The following is a 17,944-nucleotide window of genomic DNA, read 5'->3' on the forward strand; positions in this document are numbered from 1 at the left end:
ATACAAGTCTGTATATGAGGATTGTTAACGTGGTTGCTTGCACACAAGTTCACCTTCTGGTAGTTGTAGTTAGGTCCGAAAGCAATCCAATACAGCGCAGTAAAAATGTAAAGTCCACAGGTTCACGGGCAGAGAAGCAGCGTTCAGTGGTAAAGCGGCACTTTACCGGGGCTTTCTCCGGTGCACGTGTGGCGCGTGCGCATTCCACAGTTTTATAGGAACGCCCACTGGTTTCAAAACACTGCCTAAAGAAAAGAAAGCAGCGTTATACAAGTCTGTATATGAGGATTGTTAACCTGGTTGCTTGCACACAAGTTCACCTTCTGGTAGTTGTAGTGAGGTCCGAAAGGAATCCAATACAGCGCAGTAAAAATGTAAAGTCCACAGGTTCACGGGCAGAGATGCAGCATTCAGTGGCAAAGCGGGACTTTACCGGGGCTTTCTCCTGCCCTTTCTTCTGGTCCTTGTTCCTAGCAAAGCCCACCTGCACACGTTCTTGCACCTCATTAGGCTGAGCTGGGTGATTGCACGACCTGTCATGAAAGCCAATAATGCTAAACTCCAGTGGCAGCTGCCAATAAAGCCCTAACCTTGGTTTCAATGGCAACCATGGGGCCGAGCCCAGAATGCAGCTGGATGTGACTCACTAGAAAATGGATGTCGGGACTCTTTTTCAGCATAAACGGGCATGCCATCTCTACTTAATTGAACTCTACTTTCGCAAAGCTTAAGAGTGAATCTTGGCTTCTCCGCTGTCACATTGTTTTTGATACACAGTGTGAAATTTGGCAAACGTTGGACCAGATTCCTGCAACAAACCTCTCTGCCTGTGCCGTAGAGAGGATCAGATTCACCTCACAGAGGAGGACCAACTTGGCTGAAGCATTTGTCTGGGGTTGCTGATAATACTCTTTTTCAGAGAAGATTTGCCTAATATTTTGGTGCTGGATTGCCCTTTTTGATGGGACCAGACTGACATGGATATGGACATTTCCTTCTGTGAAGGATGCACTGGGCTAACATGTGGTTAGAGGCCCTTCTGAGTGTAAGACATTTCATATCACAAGTTATTTGAACCATGTTTGCCCTCTGTAGAGGGGCTCCCACACTCTTGAAATGTTGTATAATTAAATAACTGAGCCATACATGGAAATGTCATAGCATGCATCCATGTAGTGAGCCTGGGAACGACATACGAATGAGTGAGCGAGTATGTGGATTGAGTGTGAGGAATTCTACAACACAAAATACTGAAGCAAGGCTATCCAGTACTGACGGCATGTGACACGGGGCCACAAGACATCAGATATGTAGGTGTCATCTTGAGGTCGCCTTTGAAGACAGTTCAATAATTAATGTGGATAAGGTAAGAGGTACAATTGAAGCAAACACCTCTAATTCAACGAAATGGCGTACGTCCCAAAGATATACATACACAACTATGCTACCAATCATCCCACTATCTCAAAATGTTTTCCTTCAAATGGACAAATGGACAAGATACATAAAACGTTCTTGTGTATAGGCAAAAAGTACTTTGGTTTAAGCATACTTTAAAGCGATACTTCACAGCGAGGGGGTGAAATTCCAATGTTTATGTTATAAGTGACTATAAGGATCTCAGTGGGCAGTAGGTCGACCTTTTGGAAAATCTCGATTAAATCATTAGGTTTAGGTTTTTAAACCATAGGCTGAGAACTGGTTACTTTAGATGAATTCCTGTTACCTACAAATTAGAAGCACAGTTTCTTAATCATTACAAAAAGGGCCAATTTTTTTAAAAATATATATTTTTTATTTATTGTGTTTTAGCCATATAATAACAAGCAAACAATACTATGGGCCTCATTACGACCCTGGCGCTCCCCTAATGAAGGGGGCTTTCTGGGTCCCGCGAGGGGAAGAAGGAGGTAACAACGGGGCACTCATAATGTGCCCGTTGTTACCTCCATCCCCATTCGGCCCTATGGGGGCTCAAATGGGAATGGGGAATGGTTCCTGCAAGGAGGAATTACCGGGTCCTCCAATGTTGGATGACCCGGTAATTCCTCATTGCAGTTACCCGGTAAACGAGCCCGGTTTGGTGGCAGCCAAACTCGTAATGAGGGCCTATGACTTTTAACACGACTACATCATAAAAGCAGAATAAAAAAGAAGAGGAAAAAAAAGGGCCCATTCAACACAAGGGTGTTAGCACCTTAGTGTTATCCCGCATTAGGCACCAAAGCATCAACGTGACATATCATTCTAAGAGCTCTGATAATCAGGGGTACAAATGGGGCCAAGCAAACACGGGAAGAAGAATGGGGCATTCATCTTTCCCCTGGGCAATGGTCAAAGACTTGGAAAACATGTCCTACGACCCTCATGGATCACTTCTGCTCCCCAATCCCCTTAGACATAATAATATTCTGGACACCATCATGATTAGCACAATTTAAGTTCACGCCTCATGATAAATGGTGCTTCTAAATCGAAGACTTAATTTCTTTTGAGCATATCATTTTAATGAACACATTGCTTTTTAAATGTTGTCAATCAATGTATTCCCTTATTTGCAATATTTAAGAAATTAAATGGGCTTTAAGTGTTTTCACATTCATGACGGGGGGTATGCATTTACTGCATACCTTAAACAAATGTGCATCAAAGCAATTGGGCATTTTAATTTAATTAGTTTATAACCTCATTACGGCTAACTGTGGAAATATCCTTCAGACAATTATATTATGGGCGGTTAAAGCATGGTATGCACAGCAAATAGGAGTCATAGCCACTAAAAATGTGGCATGCCATCAAATGATGTGGCACCCCATGGACACATTTATTAACTCATCCCTCAATCACTATAGAACAGGGATTCGATGATGGCCGTCAACAGCACATCACTGCTCTCTTTTGCACTTTTCCTGCTTCCTCCCACTAACTCAACCTCCCCTCCTCTTTCAGAGCCACCAGAGCCCAAGGGGACCACTCCGGTGGTGAAAGTGCGCGGTACAAATGCCCTTTAACATTAACATGTAGAGAGAGTAACAGTGCTTGAAACTGGTGTGGGGCCTTATTATATGTCTGTAACATTCATTTCTCACTGGTAGTTTTATTATTTTATCTAAGAGGGAATACTTCCCAAAGGTTGGCTCACCGTGGCAAATCCCTCTACTCACAAGAGGTTCCCCACCCAATGGGGAAGACCAATCAAACTGTCCTCTTTCTCATGCATCATTTTCTCTTTTTTTCTTCCTTATTCTTTCCCCCTTTCCTTTATTCACCCCATCTCTCCCTGCCTTCTTTCGTTTACCCCTTCTGAGGTGCCTCTGTAGAACGGGTTACATTTTCCTTGTTATGACTAAAATTATGTATTTTAAGTTGTTGCTTCTACTTGACTTTCTAGTTTGTTTTCCATATATTTTGAGATATTAATGTTCTAAGACAATTGAAGTGCCTACGATTAGAGTTACAATAAGGTCTTTGTTATGTGAAGTTCGGCTTGTGGGGGACATGGAGGAAGACATACTAAGCATTTTTTAATGTGTTTGAGGAAAACTATAAAACCTTTGCACTCCTGTGGAGAAGAATTGTTAAGAAATTCATGCAAGTAATTTCATCAATGGTAATGATTTATGTTATTGAATTAATAGATTGTGGAGAGTACACATCAATGTGCAAAAAGCATAAGGAAACACCTTAAGTCTGGGATCATTCAACCATGGAAACTATGGGCCTGATTCATGGAACATTTTCCCATGGGATTGCACCATTATAAAACACTACTCTGAATCAGGCCCATTATGTATTGCACCAATGTTAAACATGGTTTCGTACATTTGAATAGGCTTTCTGACTACAAATGCCTCATAATACTCTTTTTGAATTTTTCTGATTTTAGCATTTGTGAAAATCACAGTTTCTATTTTAAATTTTTAGATTGTCCATGTATTTAAAAAATACAATCTTAGACTTTGAATTAAAAAAAAAATTATATATATAATGTAATCATTAAAATGCATTTATAACTCACTTTGTATCCTAACTCTGCTAAAGCGGATCCTGTTCCATCGCTAAGCAACTGATGATTACGCTCCTCTCTTGACATGGTCCTTGGGCTCTGGGATGAGCGTTACCAAAGTGGCAGTATTAGCTAATTTCCAGACATCTGGAATTCATATATTATATTGGGCCCTCGAAGATATGTTGTGTTCTGCTATTTTGTACAAGGAGATTTCCTGGAGCTAAAAGCAGACCCTAGTAGGAAGTCAGTGTGTGCTGATTATTCCAGTCATCTCCAGATGAGTCTTCCACTTCTTCCTGAATTATGAGGTGTGTGGAGGAGCAGACATACACATCCGCAGGAGATCCTACCCCCCTACCTCTCCTGTATTGGAGACATGTCACAGTGCTCTGTCTAACACCAGCTATTGTACCAATACTATGGCGAGTATTTGGAAGAAGGTATCTATTAAGACAACCACATTGAATGTACCCTCGGGTCGATGCTGGCCTACAGGAGGTTATTCCTGAAGGAATATGAGAAAAAGCTAAGAAAATGAACTGATGACATCATAAGAAAGTGTGCACACCGTCCTGAAATATTGAATTACGATGATGTGTGGATCCTAGAGGAGAAATAATGAAGTAAAAAATCAAGCGAACTTTAAAAGTGTAAAAGAAGAAGATTACACTTTGAAAATTGCTGCAGAAATCAGAAGTATAATGAATGTATATATGCTGAAAAGCAAGTTAGATCAAGTCATTGTGTAGGCTAGCTACAAGTAGTGAATAGAATCCAGGCGGAGCCGCCATTGTACAGAAACTGGACATTGGTATCATGAAATAATTAAGCCAAAGAACCATGGAGGGAAAATTAAAGGTTCCATCGCAGTAGAATAGCAGGTTGGTGGAGCTGCGTTGGGAAGCTGTCTGGCCCGATGTCAAGAACTGAGAAGTCAAGGTCAGCTATCTACCCTGAAGAGGAACATGTTTATGGAGGATGAATCTTCTCACATTAATGTGCAAGAAAGAACACAAAGGATGCCAAGTCTTAATCAATTAAAAACATTTAAAACTTGCAGAATGAACAGAATCATGGTCTCTTGTCACGTGAGGTGAGGCTGGAAATAGGCCTTGAATTTGGAGTTCCAGACACGATAGTGAGTGCCCTCGCTCCCATTGCATTCCAAGGACAAGGATATTCTGCAAAGCTAAGTACAAAGAGAATTTTATGGCAGAAGGCATGTGTGATGAGAGATGCTGGGCTAATTGGGTGGTAGGGCAGGTTCATGTCTGCACTACGTGCACCTGGGCCTTGGCTTACGTACTGCTAATTGAACCAGATGTTCCAGACTTGGCACAAGCGTGCCAACCAATTGTATTAGTCCACGTAATGAAGGACCTTATCACTTGAGAAACCAATGAAACACTGTGTAACAGATTTGACTTAAATTGACATGTTTACATGTTTGAAGAGGTAGTCATGAGTTGTCCACTTCATATCGGACAGCCAAAACAAACCTAGCTTCTATATGATTGTATATCTAGATGCCCATCCTGACCCTTGATAGGTTTTTCACTATTGCCACGTAGTTTGATGTCATTCTGATGCACAAAGAGGGTATATCATGTTTTTTTTCATATGCAAATGGCTGAAAATGAGTGTACGTATGCTGATGTTCATTGTAGCTCCTTGTTTGAGATAATTGCTAATAAAACAGCAACTTGCCGTCTTCTTGCGTTTGTCTGGTTATTTGTACTCAGAATTATTCTGGTGTAATCCCATCCAGTAACAGATACACGTTCCAGCTCCATAAGCTCAGGTGGCCATGTGTAAATCTCAGCAGCAGCTGTAAACCGATCCAGAAATATGCTGCCCAGTTTGCACATAGATGAAGGAGCTGTGCTTTACTTTTTAACATGCTTTTGTATTCTATTTGGTAAAAGTCTAAATCATTATCACAAGTTAATACATTTATTTTACTGGTGCACCACACATTTCAGTAGGAAAATTGTGCGCAATGCCACCTGTAGATTCCACAAGTTGCACTCGTTTTTGTTTATTTGTTTGTACTGAAATCCAGAGCAAACCAAGTTGTTGCTCGGCGCCAGCAACAACGCATCTAGGGCAACACTGCTCACAAAACAAGGACGTACAAAAATTAGGTCCATGTTCTGCAAAGGCTTCAGCACAAGGGAGGAGGGAAAGAGGAGAGAGAAAGTAAATTGCAGACATAGCACATAAAGAGGTGAATAGGATCAAGAAAAGTTGTTTTGATTTCTTCCCTAAAATGCAAGAGGGATTTTATTGCTCTTATGTGGGGGACAATGAGTTCCACAGCGGAGAGCCAAAAATACAGAAGTGCATGGAAAAGGGCCCGTGAGTGCTGCTAATGGTGGATTTTGTCTTGTAGTTAGCAGGTAGCAAAACCATGAATGCTCATAACTGTGAGTCACAGCATCTTGAACTTGATTCTGGCCACGTCCAGAGCCAGTGTAGGCTCCTCAGATGGGAAGAAACTAGGGGTGTACCGATTAGCATATTTAGTATTCGGCCGAATACCAAATGATTTGTCAAGTATTCAGATGAAGACAAATAGGAAGCTGAATAGTTCTTTCATTTAATAAATCATGTTTTAAACTTGAAAATAATACTTTAAAAAAAATTACTAATGCACCATCTTGCCACATTTCTTGTTGTTCTCTTCATTTTAATCAACAGGTAATCCTTTTTTAATTAACCCAATCCAGAGTACAACAGATTAACATTAAGCGGGGACACTACATACAGAACTTAGTTGCATATATAAAGCTAATGCTACTTGAAGTGGAAAACTATACGAATGCAAATTGCTAGGTTTCAATTGACAACAAGGAAACTGCAGTTTGCCACACACATTGTAAACTCTTGCAGGTTACATAGTAGGTTACATGGAAAGTCAAATATAAACCTCTGTTTCAGCTCACAGAGTAATGTAAACATGGTTTCTGTCTGATCATGCAGGGCTCAGGTCGAGGGTAAATGTGTCGAAAGAGAAATCATATCGTGCCTCCTATTGTAATAAATATATTAATATTGGCCTACGCCAAGCTGCTCGAAAGTCGTTTGCGAAAGAAATCCGTGTTGCAAGGTCCTGACCTTAAATCCATTTAAGCCGCCATTTTAGGTCAAACCGCCATTTTAGGATTCACTTTGTAAAAGTCACCCTGTGAGTTAAAATGGTGGACAATGTCATTCCAGAATACAACATGGCCGTCTTGACCTCTGTACATAGCTAATGTGTAACTTGCCTGCAGGCCACTTGTTGAGGTCGTGAACTGAGATCTTGTCCTTTGTTGACCTATGTGTAGAAGGATTACTCGTGCAATGAAACTAATCCACAAGCATATGTTGAGACAATGTATTCAAATACTGAACGAAGAACATCTGTTTAACTACATTGTATTAATGTTTGAGAAGGCTTGCATGGAAAATCTTAGAATACACAGTTATTGCGTAGGCTTGTTGATACATGTATTAAAGGCAAACCCAGTTATATGCGGTTGTCCGAGACTTGGCACGAACCCTAGATCGGTGATGTATTAAAAGGAATATTAACCCGAAGTGGGGCTGGACTTCGTGCCCACCGAATGTATAAAAAGTGAATGCATTCTAATGTACAACGTCTCTCACTGAACACACTGAACCACGCTGGAGTTTGTTGTGTTGTACTGAGGGCCGATAGCTATCTGATTTTGCTCTGTTTTTGTAACTGGATTCAGTATAAAATAAAGTACTTTGTATGTTCCTTTGTAACCCGTGTTCGGTGTATTTCCTTTTGGGGTACTCAGCCTCAATATTTTGATTTTGTTTTCACAAATGGAAAGCCGTCAGTGCCCATCATTTTGTTTTACAAAACTAAAATAACATATACCAGGATGTTTTATTGTGAGATGACAAACCTGCTGCCAAGCTGTTCCTGACAAGTACATTCTTCTCAGATCGATTAATTCTATAATGTTTTTTATGTTCATTGTAGTACACACAAATTGTCCCTTCCCGTAATGTTTTCATCCTTCTGTGGGGTATATATAGATCACATGCCATACCAAAATTCGAAATGAATATTGATAGATTTGAGTCAAACAGTTGCTCGCTCAGAAGATAGCTGAGTTTGTTAAGCACTTGTTACTTATATATGTTTTCATATGCCAGATCACAGTACCAATGGCGCTTGTGAACTTGGCTTTGTGATATGGTATGATATGATGTGGCATTTAGAACGTGCCTATACACAAGTGTTTCAAGGCGCAATGAGGCAAAGAGGGAAGGCAGAGACAATGGCCCTCATTCCGAGTATGGTGGTAGTCATGGCCCTATTTGCGCCATGACTGCCTCCCATACCGGTACCGACTCCGGTTTGGTTCAATGGGGATTTACCGGTCCATTCTGACCTTGGAGGGACCGGTAAGTCCCCACTTACCAAACCATTCCCGATTCCCATTTGAGCCCACGTAGGGCTCAATGGGAATGTGGAGGGCGCAAATAACGGGCCGGCATATGCCAAGCCCGTTATTTGCGCCCAGGTCCCTTAACGGGTCCCGTCCTTAACACCTGGTCAGACCAGGCATTAAGGAAAGGACCGCTAAGGGACCTCGTAGTAGGGCGATAAGGGATTACCGGCACCAGTCTCCTTACCGGTGCCCGGTATACCTTACCGTCCTACTCGGAATGAGGACCAATGATCTTACTAGATCAGGTGTCATTCAGATCACAAAACAAAGGGGGTCTGGGAGTCTCTCTACCAGCACGAACACGGCTCAATGACCTGTTCTTGGGTGATGGCCCGGGGTAGAGTCTCAACCAAGTCTTTAGCTCACTGTCCCTTTCACAGAGAAGAAAAAAGTGCATGGGATGGGGGAAAGTGTGGGAGGTAGGGGGATGGGATAGGGACAGTGCAGTACATGGGATACATAGAATAAATAGCAATAATAAAAAAATACACAGCCAGCTGGTGGCAAGGGTAAGTGCAGACATCAGGTGTCAAGTGCTGGTAGGGGAACTGTAGGTATACAGAAAACAGTCCCCAAGTGTGGGGGTTGCCCGAGAGGCAGTGCAGGTGTGCAACTGGTGCAGGGGTGACCTGGGCTCGATCAGAGGGTGGCCAGGTGACCAGTGCAGTTTCATATTCAGCCAGGAATTCAGCAAGGGAGAGGAGGAGAGAAAGCAGAAGCAAAGAGGAAGGTTTTGAGGTGCTTCCGGAACCAGAGATGGTTCTACTCAAGTTTCAGAAAATTAAGCTAGATAGTGAAAATTAAGCTCGAAAAATGTTCCTTTTTTCATCAATTTCTTTTATAAAGTTATATTTTAAAATGTTGTCATGCTAGGTATTATGTAATTTGTATATGTTCCAAGCAAGTTCTTAAAACTATAGGCTATGTGTTTAGTTCATGAAAGTGAAACATTCACAAATAATTGCACCTTGCTCCATGATAAGAACTGGGAAACAATGTGGTAAAATGCAGAAATTGCAGATTGGGCTCAAATCTCAGCTTGATCTCTTAACCAACATGTGTGATCCTGGGTAACTCATTTAATCTTATTTTGCCTAACCTGTCAAAATTGCCAGTCTGTAAACGTTTTAAAGTGTCAGCCCCAGCCATTTAATTCTGAGGGTATACTCTTTAACCAAGTTTCAGTTGTGGTTTAGCCGGCTGCAATGTTGCATTGTATTCAACATTCAAATCTGTTCATAAATTACACAGCGCAAAGTCATTTTTGTCTTTGCTAATAACAATCTGACTTGAATACCATAGCTTCTGACTCGTATCCACAATCTGTAATTTGTGTACATGCGTGAGCTCTTTTACATTTAGTGACAGTGCTAATCTCTGTCTTCACTGTATGCTGGGGTATGTGTGTCTTTTTCATATGGCTACTTATCTGTGCCCTGCATCTGAACGACCTCTTTCTCCTGGCTGCTATTGTTAAATTGTGTCATGTACCTATGCTTGAACACAAGTACCCTCGAAGTGGACAGTAAATGTTGCCTTTCAAATGCTGATTTTTTTATTATCCTGATTCCAGCAAATCTGAAGGGTGTAAGGGAACCGTGAGCTAGTAGACATGCATAATTTATTTGTTTCAGGACAGAATATCAAGCTGTGGGTTGTGATCGCGATGACGGGGGGAGCGGTTTGTGACCAGAGGTTCTGGGTTTCATAATTTCTTTGATTCAGAGGGGGGGGGCAAATGAGTCGATACCCCGGGCCCCAAAATCCCTTAAAATGACCCAGATTTGACTATGTTGCATACCGAGTCTTCACCCCTATAGCCCTATACTCTCTCTGGCAGACTGGCCTACGTGGGACCTGGAGTGATTTTTCAATATGAAGTTTCCCCGAGGACTCTTATGCAGGGTTATGACTCTCTCTCCTGACATATAATTGACCATCTCAGTCCTGGTCTCCACTATCTGTTATGAATTCAACTTTCTGCATAGACATTTCCCGTAGGAACGGACCATGCTCAAGTAAACCTCACTCCTCTCCAATACACAAACAAATGACCCTTAGTCTTATATTTATTCAGGAATGCTTTTTCAGAATCGTTTAATCCCATTCTCTTTTTTCAATCTGCACTCCATATGGGTTTATTTGAGTTGTAAAATTGTATTCAAATGGGAAGACAAAATATTCGGCTGGAGCCGAAACAGCAAGAAGTTCTTTGGCCAGAACTGAATAGGTATTTTTCAGCCATAATTCAGCAGAATATTTACTCGAAGCTGAAGTTTGGTATACCCCTTCAATAAACCAAGTGTTATTTTGATATGGAAAACCCCATTTCATACATTGTGAGGTTTCAAAAGGCTATTGTAATGTCCACTGTTGTTATGATGTTACAATATGAATTTTAAGAATGGGGCATAGCTTTGGCACAAATGTGCAACTTCAGAAGTAAGTGGACTTTCGTGTTTGGCAGTAGCAAGCTCTACTGGCTGATGCTAGGCCCGCCACTCAGAAAGAAAAGAGCTATGTATGGTCATACTACGTAGCCCCACATAACCTGTATCATACATGATCTTTTTCACAGTACATAAACTGCATTAAAAAAAAGCTTTTTCAAGTCAATGAATGTATAAGGATATGAACGAAAAATCTCATGGGCCTGAACCCTCATCCAATGGCATAGAGGGCTGCAACCAAGGCAGCACACACAGAACAACCAGACAATTCTAACAGAACCATCATCACACAAAACACTCAACAACTAAAGGTAACAAATCAATACAAAACATAAAGAGCGGGCATGCCAGGGCAGCAATAGCACCAACGCTTCTCACACAATTTCCAAAAAAGAAAACACGCTGCAACACAGCACTCGATTATAAGAAATGACATGCAACCACAACACAACATGCAGACTACTACAGCAGAAACAACAACATACAACATTCAAACTTCCAGTGCAGAATGAGTACTACACACAATACCCACTCTTGCAAAAATAAGAAACAGAACCAAAACTCAGCCTTTAGTCCACAAAATTAGTAGAAAACAGCACCACACAGCAACATACCATACAGACTAAAAACCAACACTACATTCAATGTATGAGAATGGAACACAACCCTAATACACCAATTAACTACAACAATAGAACGAGTAGCCAGAATTGAACACGTTAATCGCCAGTTGATAAATTCAACAAACACAGAATTCAAGCTATAAGACAAGAGAAAGCAAAACAACACAACTCTAGTCTGTATGAATAGTAATAGCAGCGTAGCATGGCACTTGTACTTCAGGCACAAGAACAGACTCAAGCCCCCAACTTACACTAGATGAACTGAATTAGACCACAATACAGTCCAAGACAACTATCGGTGATACTGTCTGCAGTATAGTGCTTAGAAGAGTAGAGTAGAAGCAGGGACACCACGTAGAACTCAAACAACATAAGCAGAGACTGAGTCCCAGCATAATACTTTCGACCAGAAAAGCAACCTCAATAAGCACACAGTCTATGCAAAAAAAGTGCCAACACAAAATGTGCAGCCTACCAGAAATGAGGCAGGACAGAGTGCTCAGACAGCAGAACCATCTACAGACATTACACTCTAAAGGACTAGAAATAGGAATAAACTATGCTCTTAAACTTCCACGACTGCAACACAAATCACACATGTCAGTGGGAAAGAAACAGGAGCACACACAGCCATTAGACTGCCAGAACATAAGAAACAACACACAACATTCAACCCACCAAAATGGAAGCAACAACACTGCATTAGAGGACCTAATTCAAAATCAAGTAAATAGGTCCATGACAGGTCTTATACAAAAAGAGCAGAAACAGCAGCACGACAAAGCATGTGCACTAAGGGAAAACGTAAATCATTATTAGGACACATCACAGCAGCCATACAACCAAAACAGAAACAATATCAGAACTCATCCTTTAAATAGCATTTAGAGTACACGATTCCAAAATAATCCAGATATAGCTCTCAAACTTCAGACTTCAAGGAGAGAAACAGTACTACTACACACAGATGAGACTACAGGAAGAGAAACCGCCAATCACCTCAACCCCGCTTTCAGGTGAAGAGAAAATGAGCAGCAGCATCATGACACACTGAGAATACCTTAATACAATCGGCATTACAAGACAGCACCCAACCACCAAAACAGAAATAGCACCCTGATTTAGAATTCAGACTAACAGAACAGAAAGAACACCAACGACATCACTCACTACTTCTGGCATTGAAAGGGCAGTGCAATGCAGCAAAAAAACTACTAGAGTAGAAATTACATAAAAAGTGCACTTATACCACCAAACCCAAAACAGCACCAAACACAACCACCAGACCACTAACAGAAAAACAACATAATCCGCATTCAGGCAACCAGAACAAAGAGCACTATGATGAAGTATTGCAAATATTAGAACAGAAACAACTTGAAAACAGTTCACAGACAACCAAAACAGACAAAGCAAAAGAAAAACGAAAATAAAAAACACACACACACACACACCATTCAGGACCCTATTTTCAGGTCTGGGTTAAATGAAAACAGTGCACCCATCCAGCACATCATATCTGTGGTCATCATTTAACTGATGGAGCACAAATGATGCATTGGAGAGTCTGCAGCACTTTCGCACTAGCAGCATGCCGCTGTCAGTCAGGGCAATGGGCTATAGCATCATATTAGCTACCGGGAGGGGCACAGCATGGCATTACAATGATGGTGGTGCTGCATGTCCATGCCTTCCTTCAGTAGAAGACTGCTGGGTGAGAGATGCATATTAACTTCATCACCATCTGTCCCATACTTGGTACAGCACCAACTTGAGGAAGTCCCAGATGCCCTAGAACAGGGGTCTGCAACCTTTGGTGCTACAGATGTTTTGGACCACAACTCCCATCACCTCCAGCCATCATAGCCAATGGCAATGGATCATGGGAATTGTAGTCCAAAACATCTGGACAGACATAGCTGGCAGACCCCTGCGGTAGAACAGAGAATGATCCTGTGACCATGGTACTTTCAGAAACGCATCATATCCATGGGGCTAGGCTATGCCAGAACGGCACACTACAGAATTCTCACCCCAGAGGCCTCTCCTCCATAATGTTATCATTTGGAAGATGCATGGCCGGAGCGGAACGCTGACTGTTTCGTGGTGAGCCAGAGGCACACTCCTACAATCTTGGGACAGGAACACTGGCACTGTTCCCGACAACAGGTGCGACACAGAGTTATTCCCAATGGCCACTTATGAGCTTCAGCGGTGCAATGGCAGGTATGAATCTGCTGTTTCAAATCCCTCGATGTGCACACTGTCCTCCCCTCTACAGGTGCCACCAGGTCCCTATTAAACATGGCCTCTCAGACTAACAGAACCCACGCAGCCTGTCCATGTGTGTTCACGTGTCACTGACTCCACCCTTTTACGTAGAAAGTGTAGCTGTGCGCAAATGAGGGTAAGGGTGAGTATGAGTGTGGGTGTGGGTGTGTGTTTGTAAAAGTCTTAGGTGACTTTGTGCGGTGCTAAATCACAAGAGTACTTTTGTAGGGGAAAGTGACTTTGTACCGCAAAAATTCACTTTGTACCATTCTGGGACTTTGCCCCGGTGGATCGTGTTTACTGGGAGTGCAAAGTCATTTTGCTCCACTCTAAACGTTCCATGAATTAGGCCTTAAATACCAATGTGTAATATAGGAACATGGGCATATTGTTTCGAGTTACAGCCACTTACATCCTCAAATGAACCCCTAGGCATTCAGGCAGAGCAGAGAGAGGAGGCCAAGTGCAAGAGACCACAGCCAGGACAGGCCTAAGAGAAAATCACCATGTGGCAACCCTTCTCAGCAATGCGCAAGCCGGCCGTGCCATGGGTGAAGCATTCTTGTCTCCCTGGGCACCCATTGCAGATGTGGGGCAGACAAGGGAGGCCATCAACTGCGCCATTTATTTCATCAAGCGCTGGTCCCGGGGGCTAACATACAAGGTTAAGGCAAATCCAAAATAAACCAACACAAGCGATGTGTGAGGAATGTTGTTAGTGTTCGACAATTGGAACACAATGTGCACAAGACGCCCAGGGGGCAGAGAGCCTGAGGTGTCAGGGAACAGAGAGAGCTAGGGCTAGCGAGGCTGATGCCAGATACTGAGAAGCAGCAGCAGCAGCAGAGAAACATCTTCAATAAACACGACCTTGGAGGCAAAAATAGCCTTCGGAACGGCAAGCATTTCAGAAAGCCAAGCCTTGGGCCACGTGTGCGTTCACGGGGCCCATGCGTCCAGATACAAGTTGCAGCATTCCTTCCAGCGTCTGTTACAGGGGTTCAGACCCCAACAAGCTTGCAAGGAAACTGTCCAAGAAACATGAGGAGCTAAATCAGCGGATAGAAAAGAACCCACTCGCGATGAGGACGGTCTGGCTAAGCTGAGACTGCTCCATAAAAGAACATTAAAAAAGGCCAGAAATATATGAAACATAAGGCTTGGCAAAACCTTGACGCAGCTGCAAAAAAATAAAAATAAAGGTGAATTCTGGAAGATTGTGCCCAGCGGGTTTGGGGCACCGCCCAATGCTGATAAAGCATTACCATGGTGTGAAGCCTGGCTTAATCATGTCCCCCAGTCCAAGCCGAACATCCTGTATCAGTTGATGCAATGTATTGCCAATGGGCCTCCCTTGACCACCCACTGATGCCACTAGCCATTGAAGAAGTAAGGAGCACTCTGCTCTCTGCCTCCATAGGGAAAGCACAGGGCCCTGATCGGATGGATCTACGTGATCACGGCGCGACGGAAAATATCACGGCCGATAACATCGACTCACGGAATAACGAAAAGAAAAAATAGTAGACACCAACAACAGTAACCTCATGGTAAAAGAGCATAGCATGTGCTACCACTAAATAAAACAGAGAAACAAGTGGTTCTGTGCATTGTTTACCTTCGTGAAGGGGCCTCGATATAAGTATGGCTGAATAGGAAGTGATTTCCATACCCACAAATCGCATAAGAAGTCTCTCGAAAAAGTTAAGGCGGGAAATGGAGGTACTGACTTTATTCTAAAATTCGCCTGTTGACTAGTTTTCTTTTGTTTTAAAGAATAAAGCAGAGGTCACCCCCGCAACCCCCAGACTCCTTACCTACTGCACCCCCTGACAGAACCCATCAAAGAGATTAAATCAGGAGAATCGCATCAGGTGATTAGACGTATTTAGGTGAGGCGAGGAGCGGGAAGTGGGGGAAGTGTTTCTTAAGTTAAAAAGATGTTCCATTGTTGCGGCTTAACAATGATTTCGTAAGTGCAAAAGGTGCAGTAAGGAGACATTCGAGAAAAAAAGTATCGATGTTTCCGGCCTATACCGATCTGATTGCATTAAACATATTCAAATGCAACTATTTAATGTGGCTGCCTGTATTCACCAAGATCTTCAATGGAATAATTACCAATTCCTTGCATTGGAAAGAATCTGTAGTAATAACATTCTTTAAGAAAGGGGATAGACTGGACCATAGATGTTGCTGCCCAGTCTCATTAATTGGTTCCTCGGCTAAATGGCTGGGTTGGGTGGTATATAGCCGCATAATCGGATGGGCACAAATTAATAATATCCTTACTGAGGAACAAAGTGTATTGACAGCAGGAGTGGGGACTATCAAGAAGGTCCTCAATCTCAGGTTGATACTAGTTAAGTATGTCTGAGGACATGGATGCCCAGCCGACCTGGTGTTTATGGACCTGAGTTGTGAATTAGATTATGTGAACCAGCAAAAATGTGCTTGGTTTCCCTTGGCCAGTCCTTAACCTGCTAATCTCACTGCATAGCAACCTCCCCTCTGGGGTGAGATTGGACAATAAGGGTAAGGCTACTCTTTCATTGTGTGTGTTTCATGGAGTTAGGCATAAGTGTGTGCTGGCCCTGTTATTGTTTAGACTTTGCTTCTTTTGAATGAACCAAGGACATGCCCAGAGTGACAGGTAAAAATGCCTGTGTCCTATCATACATCATACATGGATTACGCTATTTTATTGGCCTGCACCCCAAATGCTTTGAGAAGTCAGATATGTGGGTATCATTGATTTGGTCCTGAATGCGGAAAAATCCGACTTAAAGTGTATGGGTATGCCCCATTGATAATTTATTTTGTTTGCTGGCTTCTGGATGGAAACAAAGTGGGTCTCAAAATTCACATATGTTGGAATAGTGTTCAACAATGCTTTCATCTGGAGTGACCATATTAACTGCTCTGCCACTAAATCTGATAGCAAATGGTGCTATCGGTAATTTTGGGAGGGACATGGGTGGTCTAACCTTTGATTCAATTCACCTCATCTATCAGGGTAGGTCAACCACAATCAGTGCCTTTGGGACTGATTTTGGGGGGTTTCTCCTTTGTTGCTGACCCACATTTAGGAGAATACGATATGTTTTGGTAGTAGCAAGAGGTGCCTCATCCTATCTGTTACACGAGGAAGTGGGTCTAGATTACATAAGTAATCTAATCAGTCGGAAACTTTTACTATTCTGAATCAGATTTTGGTTGAACCCAAAGTTACATCTGACACATCTCTTTATTAAGGAACTGTTAACTTCAGATCTCTGTCCTAGAATTCCCTGGTTAAATCAACTAAAAAGGGAATTAACTCTCTTGGTCTTTCCACGTTGTTCATTCCCTCTTGTAATGTACACAGCAGATGCAATTCTAGGTTGCTCCAGATTCATGAAACAGAGAAGGAACGTATGCAATAGTACTGAGATTTGGAAAATCTCTGTCTTCTATAACTTCACACTTGATTGCCATCAGGCAGAAGCTATCTAATTGTGCTGGTTCTTAAGTCCGTGAAAGAGGTGTGTGCTATTCAGTTTAAGAGCCAATTGTCTACCAATACCCATTGTGCTGAGCCAACATACTGATGCATATGGCCATCATTTCAGTGCATTCTGCCCATATGATGATAGATCTCAGGGTGACCTTACTCGCTTCTGGTTTTCCTGTCCACTATCATATGCCCTATGGACAAGGCTTTTTATTCCACTGATAAGAAAAAGTAACTCTAGAAAAATAGCTCATGCGAAAAAATACCTGTGTTCTGTGCCGCATAGCATAGATGAGCTGCCTATGCTGTATATGACTTGATCAAAGGAGTCTTATTATAGAATGATGATTGTCATCAGAGCAATGCATGTATTATTTACATGTAGTCCCTTCTCCCTTTCCATGGTGGCCATTAATAAAAATAGAAGCAAATGTAAATAAACAAAAAGGCTGCCATGGATTCTCCCTTTCCATGAGGGCCAAACGGAGAAAGGAATGGAAAAGCAAGGGACCCGGTGCGCGTGCCTCTTCGATTGACTGACACACACACACACTCTCTCTCTCTGCTGTGGTGGTGGCCATTATTGCAATGGCAGATGCCACTGCTGCTTCCCCATCTCCACCTCT

The 17,944-nt window shown here is 42.3% G+C and overlaps 1 protein-coding gene across 2 annotated transcripts in view; it reads right to left on the reverse strand.

Moving 5' to 3' along the window:
- The window catches only part of CHRM2 (cholinergic receptor muscarinic 2), a 954,551-nt gene that overhangs the window by 630,788 nt on the left and 305,819 nt on the right, over nucleotides 1-17,944 (reverse strand). The window lies entirely within an intron of this gene.

This window comes from Ambystoma mexicanum, chromosome 12 (genome assembly GCF_040938575.1).
Source record: "Ambystoma mexicanum isolate Mex_15411 chromosome 12, UKY_AmexF1_1, whole genome shotgun sequence".
In the NCBI taxonomy this organism is placed as follows: Eukaryota; Metazoa; Chordata; class Amphibia; order Caudata; family Ambystomatidae; genus Ambystoma; species Ambystoma mexicanum.